Source organism: Oryx dammah, unplaced genomic scaffold, assembly GCF_014754425.2.
Source record: "Oryx dammah isolate SB20612 unplaced genomic scaffold, SCBI_Odam_1.1 HiC_scaffold_3, whole genome shotgun sequence".
In the NCBI taxonomy this organism is placed as follows: Eukaryota; Metazoa; Chordata; class Mammalia; order Artiodactyla; family Bovidae; genus Oryx; species Oryx dammah.
In genome coordinates this window covers 68,558,103-68,579,150 of record NW_024070187.1, presented here as the reverse complement: position 1 = coordinate 68,579,150, position 21,048 = coordinate 68,558,103, and the positions used below count along the sequence as shown (strand labels likewise).

Here is a 21,048-nt window from a genome sequence, read left to right as displayed (position 1 = left end):
TAAGCTCCCAATAAATGTTGGCAAAGATGATGCCGCTGATGATGACCGTGACATTGAAGAGTAAGTAGAAGAAAACTTTATTCAAACAATAATCTTGTATCTTTAGAGGATGTCTTTGAAAGTCTTACCTGTGTCTTTAAAAGTCTCGGCTTGTGTCAGCCATAAACTTGCTCATTCTTTTCCTTTGGCTACAAACGTTTGCCAGTGTTTGGTTACAAGAGATGCTGCCTATGGAAAAATCTCTGAAAGATTTGGCAAGGCATTGGAGCGAGTCAGGATTGCTTGATTGGTCCAACATAGATTTCACACTTCTGATAGAAATGCTCACTTCTTTGCATATTTAAAATTTTTTTAAATGCCTGGGACAATTAAAAAATGTCTGGGGCCCCTTCAGGCAGCAGCCAGCTCCTGCCTCTTGAGAAAGTGATCCCAGCGTGATGATGTCCCAGCCTGGTGATGACCTGGAGGGGTAATGACCCTGTGTTTATTTCCTTGTTGATTTCCCTTCCCTGGCTCCAAGCTCATTTTCCCATTGCCTGCAGGAAAACAACATCCAGGGGTGCGGTAGGCCTGACTTGGCAGCCCTAAAGGTGAACAAAAGGACCCTGGCTCTGGCTGAGAGCAGAAGGAAGTTGGAGGGAGCCTCAGCCCATCCAAACCAGAACAGACACGTCGTTGATGCTCTTGAGTGGCTGCTCAGGGGGAGCCACTCTCCCTGGAAGCTCCCCAGAGGCTGCTCTCGGGGTTATGGCTCAGTTCTGTGCAGAGCCTGCAGCAGGGGCAGGGGATGCACTGATTGAGTCCAAGGTGGAGTGGATCTCATGCGTGTCTGGAGGACGGGGCACAGGAAAGAGAAGGGAAATTTTCCCGGGCTACTGCTGAGTCAGAAAAACTCAGTTCCCAAATGGACTTCACCCGGAGGCCTCACACAGCTGAAAACTGATCCGCAATGCAGCAAAGGTAAGAGGCCTGCCACCTCCAGAGGGTTGCGTCTCAGGCAATTGGAGAAAACTTTGTCCTGACTCTCCGAGCCCAGTCCCCACCCTACTCCTGCCATACACCACACACACACACACGCACACACACATACACACACACTTGTTAAGGGCACACACACACACACACACACACACACACACTTGTTAAGGAGAACCTAGAAATATTTTCAACACTCTAGAAAGGCCTCAGGACATTTACTGTCTTTGTGTTCAAGGATACCACTTCCTTGACTTTCAAAAATAAAAACTACTTTTTTATTTCATTTTTCATTTGCCAAACTGGTCAGTTAAAATGTAAGTAATCCCATTAATGGTGACTGGGTTTCTGTAACACTATTATCAGTATTCAAAACACATTCACGTGTTTTGTCCCATTTCTGTGGTAGAAATAGGCATTTCTGTTACTATTTTACCCACAGAGACACTTAGGTGCAGAGAAATTGTGCCCTGCCCAGCAGTGTGTAGGAAAGTGACAGACAGCTCATCCTGTCTCCATTCCTGCCTCTTTTCAGTAGAATGGGGACTCTACTTTCTAAACCAAATGCCAGATTACACTCTCTGTCGCGTATTCTGGCAAATGGTCTGATGAGAGGATAGAATTTTAGCAATTGGAACTCTCCTGGATAATCCAGAAATGGAGAGTCACAGTATCCAGGACAATACCCCACTGTGTCGTGTATCCTTATTCGCGTCCATCCCTGGACACTGAAGCCAGTTCAACAGATATTGATAAGCGGTGACCCCAGTGCCCAGTTCTGGGTCACACATCAGCGCAAGGGGCAGACCCTATGCCCAGCAGGTGCTGAAGGAGGCAGAGTAGGGGCTGGGGGAGGGGGTATGAGTGAGAAAGCTCTCCGTGGGAGGGGAGCTTCACACTTGGGCTTAGCATGCTGAAGGAGCGGTTTCAGATCAGCACAGCCCTCGAGTAGGGAGGGAGTGTACATTTACAGCAAGACCACTGCAGCAGGACAGGAGGTGAAGAGCACAGCCTGAAGAATTAGACCATCCATTGGTGAATCCTGGTTCCACCACCTACTAGCTCTATTGTTGCTGTTGTTCAGCCACTAAGTCGTGTCCGACTGTTTGTGACCCAGTGGACTGCAGCACACCAGGCTTCCCTGTCCTTCACTATCTCCTGGAGTTTGCTCAAACTCAAGTGCATTGAGTCATTGATGCCATCCAACCATCTCATCCTCTGTTGCCCCCTTCTCCTCCTGTCTTTAATCTTTCCCAGCATCAGGGTCTTTTCCAATGAGTTGGCTCTTTGCATTAGGTGACCAAAGTATTGGAGCTTCAGCTTTATGTCTGGGGTAATTCAGATAACACCTCTGACCTCAGTTTTTTGACATGTAAAATGGGAACAGTTGGTGATACCTACCTTAAGGAGTTGTTTTAAAGTATAAATGAGATAACACATATGAAATCTTGACTGGCACACAAGTGTTCAATACATACTAACTGGCTCCATGGGAGATGCCAGGGATAAAGATAAGAGGAGCCCTACCCTCAATTTGATCACAAGATCATGAGTTCCTTGTGTACCACTATCAATATATGCAGTGTGGTAGGGGCTGTGGGATCGCAGAGGAGGGATCCACTCAGTCTGGGAGATTCTGGATGGAGGTTCTGGGCAGCCTGTTGCGGGAGGTGGGGAGAAGTTACACAGCAGAGGCCATGTGTAGGAAGGTGGCAGAGAACAGAACTGCACTGATTTGATGTTGAACACCGACTTCATCCTCCCCCAGATGCCTCCACCTGTTAGGCTGCTGGGACTGCCATAACAGTACCACAGCCTGCATGGCTTAAACAACAGAAGTGTATTTTGTCGTAGTTCTGGAGCCCAAAGTCCAACATCAGGGTGAGGCCATTCACCTTGGCTTGCAGCCGGCCACCTTTCTGCTGTGTCCTCACGTGGTCATTCCTCTGTAAGGAGAGCATCTCTCTCTGTATGTCCAAATTCTATCTTCTTAAGAGAGCCAGTCATTAGTTGGATTAGAGTCTACCCTCAAGGCCTGTCTTTAACTCAGTCACCTCTCTCAGGGCCCTATCTCCAAATCCAGCCACATTCTGAGATATGGGACTTCAGCATATGAATTGGGGGGGATACAATTCAACCCATAATGTTGAGGCTGTTACTAAGACTTCCCAAGCCTTACTTCTTTATTTATAAGATGGGGACAATTTACTTAACAAGGAGAACCATTGGAATGATTATAAAAAGAACCTGTGAAGCATCTATCTCAGTTTCTGACCCTTAGAAGGTGCACAAGTAGGCAGTGGTGGTTACTATCAGCACTTTAGGCCAAGTCTCAAAAGAACATGGGGTCCCCTGAACAATCCATGTTCCAGATGGACATCGGAGAACTGGCCCTTAGGTATCCTGCAGACTTTTGGACAAGGCAAGGGGCATTCAGTGCTTCCACTTTCTTGGTTCTGGCAGAAAGCTCATCATCAGATAAGTCAAGTGGCTGGCATGTGTCCTACAGAAACTGTGTTCTCTCTCTCTAGTTATCCAAGAATCCAGATGCCCATTCTTTACTAAGTGACTTGGATGAGAACGTCCATCTCTGCACCTCAGCAGAGAAACAACACTTGGCAGATACACCCTGATTCTACTCCTGGGGCAGCCATTCCAAGCTCTGTCCACCCAAGGCAGGCCCTAGGTATCTGTGTCCTGGCAAGTCTGGAAAACAGTATCATTCCAACCTACATCACTAGATATAGATATATTATTTTGAAAAATCTCAAAGTTACAGAAAAGTTGCCAGCACAATACAGTAAAAAAAAATTCTATAATGTATTTGTCCTGAACCCTTTGAGAATAAGCTGCCAAAGAGATGCCTCATCTTCCACAAATACTTTAGTGTGCATTTCCCATACACAGTACATCTCCCACACAACCACAAACCAGGAGTTTAATGTTGATACATTACTATTATCTAATCCTCAGACTCTAGGAAGTTTTCATTAATTGTCATTGGATCCTCAGACCAGTTCAAGTTCTTGTCACTTGTCCTCAAAATACTCTTTATAGCAAAAAGAGTACTTTCAAATCAAGCGTTTCATTTAGTTGCCACATGTCCTTCAGTTCAGTTCAGTTCAGTCGCTCAGTCATGTCCGACTCTTTGCAACCCCATGAATGGCAGCACATCAGGCCTCCCTGTCCATCACCAACTCCCGGAGTTCACTCAGACTCACGCCCATCGAGTCAGTGATGCCATCCAGCCATCTCATCCTCGGTCGTCCCCTTCTCCTCGTGCCCTCAATCCCTCCCAGCAACAAAGTCTTTTCCAATGAGTCAACTCTTCGCATGAGGTGGCCAAAGTACTGGAGTTTCAGCTTTAGCATCATTCCTTCCAAAGAAATCCCAGGGCTGATCTCCTTCAGAATGGACTGGTTGGATCTCCTTGCAGTCCAAGGGACTCTCAAGAGTCTTCTCCAACACCACAGTTCAAAAGCATCAATTCTTCGGCACTCAGCCTTCTTCACAGTCCAACTCTCACATCCATACATGACTACTGGAGAAACCATAGCCTTGACTAGATGGACCTTAGTTGGCAAAGTAATGTCTCTGCTTTTCAATATGCTATCTAGGTTGGTCATAACTTTTCTTCCAAGGAGTAAGTGTCTTTTAATTTCATGGCTGCAGTCACCATCTGCAGTGATTTTGGAGCCCAAAAAAATAAAGTCTGACAATGTTTCCACTGTTTCCCCATCTATTTCCCATGAAGTGATGGGACCGGATGCCATGATCTTTGTTTTCTGAATATTGAGCTTTAATCCAACTTTTTCACTCTTCTCTTTCACTTTCATCAAGAGGGTTTTTAGTTCCTCTTCACTTTCTGCTATAAGGGTGGTGTCATCTGCATATCTGAGGTTATTGATATTTCTCCTGGCAATCTTGATTCCAGCTTGTGTTTCTTCTAGTCCAGCTTAATCTACTTTAATATAGACCCTTTCCTCAGTATTTTCTTCACTTTCATGACCTTGACTGTTTTTTTTTTTTTTTTTTAATACTGGCTGGTTATTCTGTAGAATGTTCCTCACATTGAGTTTGTCTGAGTTTTCTCACACTTAGATTCAGGTTCTACAACTTTGGCAAGAATATCACAGAAGTGATGCCATACTCTTCTTACTGCATCCTATTAAATGGCAAAATATTTTAAATTCTTTTGAGAATTTCACTGAGGCCCCAGTCTCCAAATAGGAGATCACTGGGAGTAGTTGGTTAAAGTGATATCTTCTAGGGATGTCCACTGCAAAGTTCCTCTTCTTCCTTTTTTAAATTCATAAGTGTTCTGTAGAAAAGGACCTTGAAATTATGTAAAATCTCATACCCATCGAACTGTCAATGTGTCCTTTTGATATGTTCCCATCATTATTTGCACTTCCTTACTTGCTGTTGCAATGAGATGTTCCAGCCTTATAGTCAAGGAGCTCTGGTTCCATTTAGTGGGAAATTATTTAGAATCCAAATTCTCACTGTTAGGTAGGCTCATTGCTGCATTAGGTATTGCTGTTCCCCGACTCTTTCAGTAGAAGACCTAGGGTGTATGAGTGTGTGTGTGTGTGTGTGTGTGTGTGTGTGTATCTATGATTTGTATGCACTGAAAACCAGAATTTCACTCTCATACTTTCAATTCCAATCCAACCCGCATGTTTCATTCTAGCTTCCTCCCTTTCTATATTGTAAGTTCCCTCTCTCACATTATAGAGCCTGGTTTCCATTATCCTTAATACACTTGCCTGTTTGATCAATCCCCTGATTGTAACCAACTGCTATCATGACCTCTGCTGTCACGACCTTCCCTACAGGTGCCCTCCTCATCCCACTGGGATTCTGGCACTCGAGCCAGGCTGTCCCTCCAGAGGAACCCCTTCCTCTGCCCATCCAGGGTCTGGCCCTTGTGCAGGGCAGCCCCTCTAGGTGGTTAATCTCCTTACTCTATCTGGGCCAGCATACCGGCTCCACCCACCATGTGGGTGATTACCTTACTCAGACCCCATTAATGGCCTTAAGTATTATACTAAATTAGGAAGAGAAGAGAAGATGAAGAAGAAATTCATTCAATTTTAACATTTTTTTAAAACCTGGAAGTGGCTCTATGACCCATGGTATGCATTTGTATGTATGTAAGTATTGTCAGTCTCTTTGATTAGTGGGGAGCAGTCTCTGCCATATGAATCGGGCACGTGTTGCCAGTACTAGCCCTGAAGGCATGGGGTTCACACCACTGATTCAATTCCATTCAAGACCTCTCTAGTCTACATAGATGTGGACTTCCCACCCCACTGTCTGCTCAGGGTACCAACAACATTTCTAGGGTGAAAGCTACTATTTGGACAGTCATTACTCCATCTTCTACACCAAGTCCCAGTCTGGGCTCTGCCTCCTTTATTTCCTTAAGACCAGGTACCAAGCATTTACTACGAATCAAGTGCTTGGCTAGGTTGGGACACAGAGATTTAAAGCCTTGTTCTCTACCCTCAGGGAACTCTCAGTTCACTATGAGAAACAGACAAGAGTCAGACAGTTACAATTCCATGTGGCTAAGTGCAATGTGAGCTGTCTGAACAGCCAGCCATAGGAAGACACAGGTGTCCCCAGACAGGGAAGGCAGAGAGGGGATACCCAAGGGGAACCCTGAATGGAGATTAACAAGGTGGGACAGGTAGGAAGGAAGGCACAGGGAGAGTTGTGTAGAAGGGCCAGAGGTGAGGGGAGAGCTGGAAAGGCAGATGCAGACAGGTGGAGGTGGGTACACACTCCAGGTTAATATGCCTGGATTTTAGACTTTAGGACAAGAGACTCTGAAGCCCAACGTTCTGGGTTCAAATCCTGGCTCTGCCACTTACTAGCTGTCTGATCTTAGGCAAGTGACTGCCCTGTGCCTCAGTTTCCTTGACTGTAAAACCAGAGATTATAATCATACTTATCTCATGGAATTGATATAATGATTAAATTAGTTATTTTATATAGTACACAGAAAAAAACATAGCATATAAACAGCAAGTAATAAATATTAGGTGTTATTATCATTTCCCAATAGATGGCTCAAAAGAGATTGTGGTAGTTTAATGGCTCAGTCGTGTCTGACTCTTACAACCCCATGGACTGTAGCCCACCAGGCTCATCTGCCCATGGGATTTCCCAGGCAAGAATATTGGAGTCGGTTGCCATTTCCTTCTTCAGGGGATCTTCCTGACCCAGGAATTGAATCTGGGTCTCCTGCATTGCAGGCAGATTCTTTACTGACTGAGCTACAAGAAATTGGCAAGGCCGAGACAGCTAACATATCATTAGTTAAAAGAAAGAGAAGTTTTTAAAAATAGATACTGGCATTTCAAAAGAAACTCTATGCTGTTATTTTGGAAAAATTAGGACTTTGTTGTCTTTCCCGAAGCACATTTTATGGTTTACTGTTGTTTTTCCTTTTCCATACTTGGAGGGATGGGAGACCACCATAATCTTTCCATTGTTGCAGCCTCTAAAGGTCCCAGAGAGGTGTTACAGAGAGACACTGTGGAGACCTCCTCTCTCATATTTCACTTAATAATGTAGTATTCTCAAGGTTCATTCATGTTGTGGTAGGTGTCAGAATTTCCTTCCTTTTTAAGTCTGAATAGTATTCTATGCATTGGAGAAGGAAATGGCAACCCACTCCAGCGTTCTTGCCTGGAGAATCCCAAGGACGGAGGAGCCTGGTGGGCTGCTGTCTATGCGGTTGCACAGAGTCAGGCACGACTGAAGAGACACAGCAGCGGCAGTATTCCATTATATGTTTATACCCTATTTTATTTATTCATTAATCTATTCATGGATATTTGAGTTTCTTTCATCCCATGGCTATTGTGAATAATACTTCTATAAACATGGTGTACAAATATCTGTTTGGTTTCCTGTTTTCAGTTATTTTGGACATATACTCAGAAACAGAATTGCTGGCTCATATTGTAATTCTATTTTTAAGTCTTTGAGGAGTCACCACACCAATTCCCCATTTTCCTTAAGTGCTCATGCTCATTCCTGGAAGTGGGGTTGTTGGCAAGCTGGTTCCTTCGAGGGGGTGAGGGTGGGAGTGGATAAGTGGACTGAGCTGCAGGATTGGCTTAGGTGGTCTGCCTTACACCTTGGTGGTGCTGTGTGCAAGGATCATGTGTAGTACCCTGCTTTTGCTCCTGGTACTTCAAAAGTGGAAATTAGGTTTTAGCCTTTTTACTTTTTTTAATTTTTATTTTATATTGGAATACAGTTGATTTGCAGTGTAATTTTAGTTTTAAGTGTACAGCAAAGTGACACATATACTTTTATCTATTTTTTTTTCAGATTGTTTTCCCATATAGATTATTAGAGTATTGAGTAGAGTTCCTTCTGTTATAGAGTAAGTCCTTGTTGATTATCTCTTTTATATATAGTAGTATGTATATATTAATCCCAACTTCCTAATTTATTCCTCCCCTCCCAAACTTTCCTCTTTGGTAATCATAGGTTTGTTTTCTAAGTCTGAATCTATTTCTCTTCTGTGTTATGTTCATTTGTATCATTTTCTTAGATTCCATATGTAAGTGATATCATATATGTCTTTTTCTGTCTGACTTACTTCACTTAATCCAACAATCTCTAGATCCATCCATGTTGCTGCAAATGGCATTATTTCATTCTTTTTTATGGCTGAGTAATATTCCATTGCATATATGTACCGCATCTTCATTATCCATTCATCTACAGTGGACGTTTAAGTTGCTTCCATGTCTTGGCTACTGTGAACAGTGCTACAGTGAACACTGGTGTGTCTTTTGGAATTACGGTTTCTCCTGATGTATGATCAGAAGTAGGATTGCTGGATCATATGGTAGCTCTATTTTTAGTTTTTTAAAGGAAACTTCATACTGTTCTCCATAATTTTACCAACTTACATTCCCATCAACATTGTACAAGGGTTCCCTTTTCTCCACATCCTCTCCAGCATTTATTGTTTGTAGACTTTTTGATTATAGCCATCTGACCAGTGTAAGGCGACACCTCATTGTAGTTTTGATTTGCATTTCTCTAATAGTTAACAATACTGAGAATATTTTCCTGTACTTTCTGAGGTTTTGGCCTTTTTATACCTATTGTTCATAATTTGCCCCAACTGTGCATGCACACAATTAGTTTTGGTCCCTTAATAGTTTCTTTGTGCTCTGTTGCTCGAGGAGACATTTATCCAGTTGCAAGCACTCCAGTAGAGGGTCTCAGGTCCTATCTTGTCTCAGCTATAGCTGGAAAATATGAGGGCCATATGCTAACATGGCCCATTTCTGGCCAGCAGAGTGTTTTTAATTTTTTATACTTGCCACCAATATCTAAAAATCAGGAGATTTCATATAAAAATCCAAATTCAAAACTGTTAAAATATAGTAAAAACCTAGCCACACTGGTCCCACTGAGTCATTAATTCACTCAACAGATGTGATTAGGTGACAGTTCAGTGCCAGGCATTGCTATGGGTTCTGGGGATATAGCAGAGGTGAGAGACAGTAAACAGATAAATAAGATAATTTCAGAAAATGGTGAATAAGCAGGGTTAGGCGCTAGGGATTGACAGTGGCAGGAGGTGATGCTATTAGAGTAGAATGGCCAGGAAAGACCTCTTTCCATTTGCTACAGTCTACACCATGCTCTATTACCCCCACTTACTTCAGTCATTTACTGCTACCTGCCTGGCAGTTAAAGGTATCTGAGATTTTATGAACTCTGCAATAACAATGATTGGAAATATAATCAAGAATTTAAGCTGGGAACAAGGAAAATAAAAATAAGATTAGGTTGACAAGACCAGAGGAATAAGAATCAAGGAATAAGAATGCCAAAAGAGCCTTCATCACTGATACAGCTGAGCATCAGATTGAACCCTAAGCTTCCAGACAACTAGAGCAAAAGAGAGATATGTCCAATGACATCATCCTCATTTTCAGAAAGGAAGAAAGCAAGCCCATTCCTTTATAGGTACAAAGCTTTCCTCACTTAAACTTGGAGTAGAAATTGACCATATCAGGCTTTTTATAAAGGGAACTGTGAGTGATATAGTGATCAGTATCCTCATGAACACATGCACAGAAGTATGATACATTCCACTGATCGGTCATTCATTCAAAATCCTTTGTTGAGACACTAACATAAACACTACCGATGCAAAAATGCCTGTTGTTTTCTGTTCTCTCAGTGTCCGTAGATAAGAGATGAGGGTATCTCTTACAAGAATGTTGTTGTATGAAAGGTCAAGTTAACGCCATGCAGTCCTCTTCTCCTGCTGATTTCAATACACGGAGTGTCAGAAGAATGCACAGAATGCCTATCACTCAAACTCTCATCCTTCCATGAATCGATCTTCTCTCAGCTGGTTAGACAGAGGGGGATTAAGAGTAGAATTAGCAGCTCTACATGACTTTCCTCAGTGACAGCCACTCCTACTGCTAAAACGCAATTTTTGTGGCCCTTGAAACTTCTGATTTAAGTAGATAAACCTCTTTCTTTCTCTGGACTAGCCCAGTGGGGGAAATGCCTATGGATATACATTCTGACTGCTTAATACTGAGAATAGCCCTCATGAGGGAAGGAAATTCCTACATCTATTTATTCACCCCCTGCATGGGAAGTCTCTGCCACACTCCTGGGCTGGTGACCTAATACTGGGAAACTAGTCTGTCTTCTAGAATGCTCCTGGGAGCTCTTTCATGGCTTCAGTGTCCAAAGCTTCTTAAGGGCTCCCTTGCTAACAGAGCCCAAAGGATTCCTACATTGTATATCCTCCAAGTACGGGGCATACCCATGTTTTCAAATATATCTCCTGCCCCACAAGAAAACACACCGGCAGAAATAGAGTTAAGCAAATTTTCTACGCTTATTTTTTGGCCTGGGGGTTGCCTAGCTGAATCCTTATCACCAGGATTATCTCTTGGCTCACTGGCGATTTTGCGGACTCACTCTCCTATGCTAGGCAAGAACGAGGTATTGTCTGAGGTCCAGGGCCAAGCTTTACTTCTCCCTCACTCTTCTGAAAGCTGAGAAGAGCCTTTGGACTGTGCTAGTTATAATCCCTACGCAGACTTCCTCCACTCCATTACCATACCTCTCTGTTACTCTGACTAAATGTTCCCTTTGAGCCAGCCTCACAGAACTGGTTCTCTGGGTTTGCAACAATGACCTTCCAGAAACACCCTGAGCTCAGTCGGGCTCGAGCCTCATAGTCTCTGCTTGGCTATCTGGCAAAGAGGCCCTGCTGGTGCCAAAGTAACCGACCCCACCTGAGATCTGATCCAAGTCACCTGACATGGAATCCTGCCCCATCCTGCAATGGGACAGCCCAAGAGTTCCCAAGGATTTGCTACAAGAGCCCAGGCTAGTGCTGTCTTTCTGACAAACTTCATTGTGTAAATTTCTTTCCATGGACATTGAAAAAATATATAGGCTTAAATCTATATACATGCATAAATACCTCAATACAGACTGCTGCTGCTGCTAAGTAGTTTCAGTCATGTCCGACTCTGTGTGACCCCAAAGACGGCAGCCCACCAGGCTCACCCATCCCTGGGATTCTCCAGGCAAGAACATTGTTTCAATTTAAATCATTTTTCATTGATTTCTTTTTATTACTAAAGTCAAGTTCTAAACAGTGCATTCAATGTATTCACTGAGTTTTGTTTCTAAACAGAGAGGGTTAATATTATTAAGACTTTAAGAGTAAATGCTTTGAAGACTAATAAAAAATTGTCACCAACTGGCACTGGGGGGCTAGGAAACACCTAGAAAAGGTGCTTTAAGTTCAGCAGGTGCTTAATTCACAAAATAATGATAGTCACTTCTGAGTTCTTTTCACATGTCAGATCCTGTCAGACTCTTCACGTGGCTTGGCTTATCTGGTTTAATTTTCATGATTCTGAAAAGTACTAAGGTAATTTCCATGTTTCAGATGGAAAACTGAGGCTTAAAAAGGTTACATCGCTTGCCCAAAGTCACTGAGCAGCAGGACTAGGTTTGAAGCCAGGTCTGTTACACTGCAATTCTTAACAGGAGGGAGAAGGCAAGGCAGGGGAAGGTGGTGAGAGGGTCAGAGGTTTTGGGCAGCTCACTGCTCATGACCCCTCAGGCTCCATGGTCAACCCTCCATGTCTGTATTGTGGTGCTCATCTGCTTAATGGACATAGAGCCAGTTTTTCAGAATCTGCAGTCATATTCTCTGTCCATTCTTGTTGACAGTTGATTGAGTCATACAAATAACAATTTCCCAACCTCACCAACACTGGCATTTAGGGCTGGATAATTCTTGGATGTGGGGAGCTGTCTTGTAGAATATTTTGCAGCATCCTGGCTTCTGCTCACTAGATGTCAGTAACATCTCCCAAGTTTTGACAACAACATTTCCAGACTTTGCCAAATGTGCCCTCGTGGAGAACCCTGCACTGGATACTATGAGAAGTGAGAGGAATTGAAAGTTTCTCAGAGGTGATGGCAAAATTCCCCAGAGGACCGGCACTTCTGTGGGTATTGCTGGGAGGCCTCTGGGATTTCTTCGCACAAATCTGCCCCTCTCCTAGTCACCCCGCAATCCTGACCTCAAGCTAAGTGGAAAAGGTCAAGACCCCAATCACCCAGAGGACTGCCCTGTAGCTCAAATGTTAAAGAATCTGCCTACAATGCATGAGACCAGGGTTCGATCCTTGAGTCAGGAAGATCCTCTGGAGAAGGGAATGGCAATCCACTCCAGTATTCTTGCTTGGAGAATTCCATGGACAGAGAAGCCTCGTGGGCTACAGATCGTGGAGTTGCAAAGAGTCGGACATGACTGAGCGACTAACACACACACCAATCACCCAAAGGAAGGCTAAACCTCAGGCCCCACAGTCTTGCAGGTGAGTAGAGCATGGGGTCCCTCCAAAAGGCCCTGATGGCCATCGTTGACCTTCCCAGTGTCACCATTCTGGTAGGAAATTTGCATTGATCTGGGAAAGGGTCCTTTCTTCCATAGCCATCTCTGTAGCATTCATTTGACCCCAAGTATAAATGGCTATAGAGTAACCATGCCAGATGTGACTTTAGGGTACACCAGATATGTGAGCAGTATCCAAGCTGACACTGGTGTCTCATGGCCCATCACAAGGTAGCCAATGGGACACCAGAGTCCTTTGTCTCAGGCCCCACGTTGGACCTCAAATTTAAAATGTTGACATCCTCTCCAATGTTATATACATGCTGAATGTTTGCATGTGGTCAAAAGCACTCATTTGTTCAACATATACATTTAAAATATACATTTTCATATGTCTATTTTGGAATTTTTTTTATTTTAAATATCTGAAGAGCCTCAAAAAGTGGGCATGACCCAGGCCTGTCAGGCATGGCCTGTTTGCATCATAAGACTGAGCCAGGCACATAGCGAGAGTGATCTCCAGGGGCTGGAAGGCCCCAGGCCCCCAAATCATTCCCCGTACGCTCTGGTTTGTGGTTGTTGTGTATTCACTAAGTCATGTCCAACTCTTTGCAACCCCATGGACTATAGCACGCCAGGCCCCTCTGTCCATCACTATCTCCAGGTTTGCTGAAATTTCGTGTCCATTGAGTCAGTGATGATATCTAATTATCTCATCCTCTGCTGTCCTCTTCTCCTTTTGCCTTCAATCTCGCCCAGTATCAGGATTTTTTTCAATGAGAGCTCTGATTAGTTCTATCAAAATCGTCTATGCAGTGTCTTACATTCCATGATAACTCTTTAAATAAAAATATGTCTGGGAGAGTCTATAATGACCTCTCAAAACTCAATCATGAGAAAATAGACAAGCCAATTTAAGAAATGGTTAAAAGATTTACACAGTCACTTTGCCAAAAAATGATTTACAGATAATAAGTAAACACATGGAAAAGATGCACAACATGATTAGTCATTAGAGAGAAGCAAATTAAAACCAGACTGAGACACTGTTACATACATATTAGAATAGCTAAGTCTAAAAAAGAATGACCATACCAAACGTTGGAAAGTATAGGACCAAATACAGGAACTGCGCCTACTAGTGGGGGAAAAAATGGTACAGCTACTTTGGACAACAGTTTGGCAGTTTCTTAAAAAGTTGAACATATACCTGCCGTACGATCCGGTTATTGCACTGCTCAGAATTTACCAAGAAATGAAGGCTTATATCCACACAAAGACTTGCATACATATATTCACAGCAGCTTTATTTGTAATCACTTCAAACTAGGAACAACCCAAATGCCCATCAACAGTGAATGAATGGACAGACTATGATACATCCATACAATGGAATACTGCTCAACAGTAAAAAGAAACAAACCATTAATACATACAATATGAATGAATCTCAAAAAGTATTGTGCTGAGTGGAAAAAGTCAAACAAAAAAAGATCATACTGTCTGATTCCATTTATATGGGGCTCTAGAAAATACAAATAATCCATCATTATAGAAAGCAGATTGATGGTTGTCTGGGGATGCAGAGTGGAGGAAAGAGTGAGACGAGGGATTATAAAGGGGCATAAGGAAACTTTAGGGGGTGATGGACATGTTCATTATCTCGATTGCGGTGTGGATGAAGAGAGTCACCTGTTGTATCAGTAAACAAAGGATGTTGCAACCATCAAGGAAGCAGCCCCCACCCCCACCCCAGAATTCAGGATGGAGGAAATCAGCATCCTGGCCCTAGATATTACTAGTTAAGATGCATATCAAAGGAATGATTTTAGTGAGCCCAGACTTTTGCATCTTCCCATACATAAAAAGGCACTAAATTCATTAACTTGAGATGTCAAGTTTTTTTTAATAGTAATCTTTTGATGTTCTGATTACCTGGTTTTTGTTGCAGAACTTCTATACATCCTGACTCCTCCCTTACCTTTGTGAAGCAGTCCCTCAGAGCTATCTGAGAGGCTGTCTTCCATGCTTGTATCTTCAGTTTTGTCCACCGAATAAAACATAACCCTTAACTTTTAGGTTATGCGTTATTTTCAGTTCACAGTGGTGATTTCATGACTGTATCTGGATGCCAAAATTGATCATACTGTACACATCCAATATGTGCATTAGGATGGAGATCGGGCACTAGGGTGTTGTGAGGGGAACAGAGGCACAGACATTAATTAAATCCACCTGGGCAGTTTCTCCATCTCCCTCTCCCTGGGCTAAGCACAGAGCTGTAGCCATCACTCTTGAATGCTGCCTGGATTATGTCACTAGTCAAGTGTGAGAAACCCATAAAAAATGCAGCAGCTTCTGGGTGGGTGAAAGCCAGGCTGTGACATCCTCTCATACTACCTGAAGGGCGCCTCTTATCTGGGTGAGTTCTCTTGGGGCCAGAAGAGATTAGATCAAAATATACTAGATTTGTTAATACTTGCAGGGCTAAAAATCCCTCCTTCTTAGAGAGGAGAGAAAAGAGGGTCCCTCTCCACTAGAGCAGAGAAAGTGGCTGAGCAGCTTGGATCCCCTCCAGACGATTCAGGCCAAAAGAACAGTGCAGTGTCCCAGTGTTCATTGAGGAAATCAAATGCGCGCGCGCACACACACACACACACACACACACACACACACACACAGAGCAGCACCAGAGCCCAGCCGCCTTCAAGGCTGGGGTCTGCAGGTGCAAACTCCAATTAGAGCAGCCGGCCTTCCAATACCTTTTCATCCCAAACAAGGACTGGGTCTCAGCCCCCGCCAGGGATTGAAGAAGGGCCCGGAAGGACTGCCGACCAGACTGGAGAAAACAAAGACTGTCCAAATAAAAGCAGTTCATGTGAGTCGAACCTGAAACCCTCCCTTCATTTTTAATACTCTTGGGAGGATTAACCAATGTGCACTTAGTGGAAAATCAGTCACTGGCCACAAGGAAACAAACTGCCTTCCAAGGCACTCCTCTTCCTCCCCCAAGTTGGGGAGATTTCTTTTGCAAACCAGCGAGGCGCAGTATTTCTATAATGGCCCAGTCTCCTTGGTCATTTCCACCGGCAACAATGGTTCACCCTAAGCTGATGTTTCTTTCAGGATTACGGATGCAGTGTGGTCCCTTTTAACTGGTGGCTCTTTATCATCAATTTCCCATCAAGGTTTAAGAGAAATAAGCCTGGTTAGCAAATAAGTGTGGTTGATATGCTTGCCAACCCTCTATCCTCAGCAGAAAAATATTAAGGCCACAGACTCATGTTCTCCACTCCTCCTTTTCTTCCTCCCTATTTTCTTTTATTGACTTTTTAAAGAGAAGGCTAGAAAGGTCAAAAAACTTAAATGGAGCCCGGTGCTTCCTCTATAGTCAAGCCAGCTTGTACCACAGCTAAGGAAGCACTCCAGAGGTGGGAATACATCTCTACAGGGGAGTCACTTCCTTCTGAGCTCTTTGGGTGCTTAGCCATCAAGGCCACCACCCCCTTTCAGCAAGTGCTTCCTCCCCTTCCTGACAATCTTGCTTGTTTCTAAATCTAAATCTCTGAAGGAGTATCAGCAATTAGAAATATAAACAAAAGAATGTTTAAACCGTTCTCGACCTTTTTAGTCTTCTCTTTAAAACTTTAAACATTTGTTTGAGGTCAGAAGGTCTGCCTTTGAGTGGTGCTTCAGCCTCCATTGGCAGCCTGACCTTGAGCAAGGCGTACATTTCCTGCTCTGTAAAAGCGGAAGTCCAGAGTTCATCAATTCAAAGACACTCATTCTTTCACGTCTTAACATATCTGAAACTACGTGGTCTTTTTGTTTTGTTTTACAACTGATGGTGTGTCGTGGTTTAACTGGCAGAATTCTGTTTTCTTTTTGGGTGGTACATAAAATGAAGGTGAATATTCCACCCTTTGGCCTCTTAGAAGCAATGAAATACAAGAAGAATGATACCCACCTCATGATATCTTGAGGACTGGGAAATGCTGCAGCTTGACAGGGTTGATGTGAAAAAGTAAACAGAGCATGAAAGGATATGAACAGTGCAGAGCACTTGCAAATGAGGGCATTGTTATCATGACTGGGAGTATTTTCTTGCTCCTGGAATAGATGAATCTTTTTTACTTTTGAAGTTACTCAGGAAATTTCATAGAAGCTGCACCCGTGATCCCCTATGACTATATTTTTCATGCAATGGTTGTTAAAAACCAATTAGTTTAGTGGATTATGATATGTTTTTGTCATTGGAAATAGATTCCAAAAAGCATTTGAGAACTACTGCTTTGGGAAAAGCAAAACACAAGTTTCTGGGGGCCAGAGCACTCCTTCCTCCACGTCTGTGATGTTGCAACTGTGGGGTTGCATGGGACCTGATTATTGGGATTCTATTATTTGCATTGTGAGATTCGTTGCCAGTAGAAATTGGATTTCCTCTCATGAAACTGCTTTTGCATATGTTCTGTCGTTTCAGTGGTGAAAGGGATGTGAAACAATTGAGGTAATAATTCAGTCCTAAATTATTAATATACCCCGAGATTCTTTCACATAGTTCATCCAGATTATCACCTCAATTGCCCTTCTTTTGCAGGCGTTGGGGGAGATGGGAGGGGGAGGGGGAGGAAGGAAGGTGACCTGGATCCTGTGTACAAGAGAAAGCTTGTAACACCTTCACTCTAAACAGATGTCCTAAACTACAGATCTTGGCCATGTTTCCTTATATATGTTTGTTTCTTCCTTGATATAAAGGAACAGTATAAATCCAAGACATTTCTCTCGAGTCTAAAGACAAATTTAGGGTGGGATCCGTTGATTGCATGTGTAGGACTGAATGTCTGCTGAGGGTTTGCTCCCTGAGAGCCAAATACAGCAGTCTGCGGTCCTATTGCCCACTTCCTATCCAAGTAAGTAAATAAATGGAAGAGCTAGGAAACCAGGATTCATCAGGCTCCTAAGTGCCATTTTGTTAAGTGCTTGTGCTGTTTCAACATACTTAAACATGAGCATTACTGTTTCCATGTCTCCATGGTCAAAACCTGGCACTTGAGGGTAAGATGATTTGTGTTAAGGTCACAAGAGTTTCAGAACAGAATCACCCTAACATCCGAGTCCTGTCTCAAAGCCCAGCTCTTCTATTCTAAGGGGCAAGGAGGGCCAACCAGTGTCCCAAAGATGTTGTGACAATGGGCCTGCCATCTGCTTCTCCTACCACCTTCTCTAAAGGGAGCTGCAAACCTGACTATTTTATTCACATGGGTATTTTCACAGTGATATGCAAAAGCAGGTGCTTGCTAATTTTTTTGAGACGACAAAGTTTCATTTTTCTCTAAGACTGAAAGGATACATCCCTTTCATCCCACCACTTATCCTCCCTTAAAAAACAGAGAAAAGTTAATAGAAGAGCAGTCTCAATGAGAGTCCTCTTCGGTTTCCATTCTGAAAAGCAGATATTGTCCTCAGAGGTTATTACTTTCGGAGAGCTGGCCAATAGAGATTAGTATCTCATTTGTTTAAATGCAGTGCGAGAACACAGATTTTAATTGACCTGCTCAAGGTCACACAGGAATTAGCAGTGGAGCCAGAAGTGGGGCCCAGTGCTCGAATTTCCCTTCTCTGGCCGTATCAGCCCACACTGCTGTTTTATGTACACTCAGTAAATATTTACAGCCTTCAATATCTTTTCCCATTGCAGTTAGGACAAGACGTACTCTCATATACGTGCATGTGCGTGCAAAACAGATGTGAAAAATGTAAACTTGAATTATATGGATACAACACCCCTGACAGTCAAGTACAGAGTAAAACCCAGAAAACCTAAGATTCAAGACTACAATTTTGTCCTTCCCCACCTCTTGGTGGTTTTTCAGTGTTCTGAACAGAGAGTACATCTTTGACTAAGGACCTAAAATCTGTGCCCACCTAGAAGAGCACTGATGAAAAAGGATAAGGAAAACCTTCTCTTGTTGCAACCTTCCGAAGTTCATGATGCCCTAAAACAGCCCATTGTAAGATGGCTGAGTTTTGTGTTGGAAAGAATATTGATCAAATCATGCCCCACTTCCTGACACTTAATTTGTTAAGTTAAATCACATATAACTCACACCAAGTGTGAAAGAGAGTGATTCTACTTCTCTTTATATGTGTGTTAGCTGCTCAGTCGTGTCCGACTCTTTTCAGCCCCGTGGACTGTAGCCCACCAGGCTCTTCTGTCCACGCAATTCTCCAGGTAAGAACACTGAAATGCGTAGCCATTTCCTTCTCCAGGGGGTTTTCCTGACCTGGGATCAAACCTTCTTCTTCAGGTACATTCTTCTCCAGGTGGATTCTTTACTGTCTGAGCCTTGAAATACAATTGACCCTTGAATAATATGGGGATTAGGGCACCGACAGTAACCAAAGTTGAAAATCTGCCTATCACTGATAGTCAGCCCTTAGCACTCATGTTTCCTCTGTATACACAATTCACATCCACAGATTCAACCAATGTTCAATTGGGTAGCATGTATTTACTATTGAAAAAGATCGCATATGAGTGGACTTACACTGTTCAAACCCATATTATTCAAGAGTCAACTGTAATTGCAATATATTAACACTAAATGTACCCATTCTAATCTAATTGCATATATTCTTTAATATAAGATACTTGAAGGAGAATATCTATCTGAATGGAAGATTATATTTTTAAAATTAGATTTTTGAAACGTTGTAGTAAGTTATGTGCTGCTGCTGCTGCTAAGTTGCTTCAGTCGTGTCCGACTCTGTGCGACCCCATAGACGGCAGGCCACCAGGCTCCTCTGTCCCTGGGATTCTCCAGGCAAGAACACTGGAGTGGGTTGCCATTTCCTTCTCCAGTGCATGAAAGTAAAAAGTGAAGGTGAAGTCGTTCAGTTGTATCCGACTCTAGCGACCCCTTGGAGTACGGCCTACCTACAACCTCAATTCTGACTAAAGAAAAAGAGAGATTTCACTGGCTCACCTAACCAGGCAGTCCAGAGCAGAGTTCTGGCTCAATCAGTGTCAGCATTTTCTTCTCTCTCCACATCTGGCCTCTGTATTTGTAACACTTTGGTTTCTGAGTGTATTGGTAGCATTCTCTCCACCCCTATCCCCTGTGACAGGAGAAATGGATGGTGGGCTTCATCCTAACAGCTTGTGTTCAAAAAGATGGGGGATACTACCCTCTAACTCTTATTCCAAGATACTGGAGAAGGATTCTGATTCACTTGTGAGCTGGCCACCCCTTGGACCAATGCCTGTGACCAGGGAGAAGAGGACTGTTGTCAATGGAGGCTGGGTGGCATGCCCATGCTTCCTGTAGGGGATGGGGTGAGTTAGCTGGGCAACAAGCCACCATGATCGCAGCCCCACTAGGACTGGGGATTGGAGACAGAGCTCTCCAGAGGAAAAGGAATCCCACTGCCAGAAGGAGGAGAATAAAAGGAGCTGGGCAGATACAAAATATTAATTAGCTCCAGCTGTTCCATTAAACTTATGGTAATAATTATTATAAAAGTCCACTTGAGCAGCTGGTATTGGGTTAATACCAATTGAACCAAAGCTAATGTGTGACCTGCAGATTTCCCTCTCTCTTCAGTGGAGCATGTGATCGTGACAAACAAGATATACTTCATGTCCCGCAGAGTTGAATTGCAGTAGTTTCATAACATTATTAACAAGAATATTTGTAACAATATACATTGTTCTCAGTTGGGTTTCTGCACAGAGTTCCAGTGCCTCCCTCCCAAAACATTTTATGAATTCTAGGAGGTCCCTAGTGAAGTAGCTGGCACATATTCTGCTATAGAGCCTTCCTGGTGATGGAGAAACTAGACTCCAAGGAGGTTATGTAATCTCCCCAGTCCCACAGCTAGTTTGTGGCTGAGCCAATAAACTCTTGTCTCAGGTCCTGACTGTGGTGATCAGCTCCCTTCTGCTCCACTGTTTGGCCCAGAAGTTAAAGACTGATGTTGATGAGGGTTCTTTATGTCCAGTGCGAGTGTAATCGGTTTTTAATGGCCTTATTTTCATCTCACAAGGAAAATAACATATCCTTTCCTGGCTAAACACTATCTCAGAAAGAGCCACAAACCAACCCCCTGAGTCCTGTTTACAGAACTGAACCCAACCTAAT

At 43.2% G+C, this 21,048-nt stretch overlaps 1 protein-coding gene across 3 annotated transcripts in view; it reads left to right on the top strand.

The window, feature by feature from the left end:
* Nucleotides 1-638: 638 nt before the first annotated feature.
* The window catches only part of LNX1 (ligand of numb-protein X 1), a 195,652-nt gene continuing 175,242 nt past the window's right edge, over nt 639-21,048 (top strand). For all 3 annotated transcript variants that reach the window (XM_040238196.1, XM_040238195.1, XM_040238198.1), the window contains exon 1: nt 639-960. The gene's annotated coding sequence lies outside the window, so the exon portion shown is untranslated. The remainder of the gene's footprint in view (nt 961-21,048) is intronic.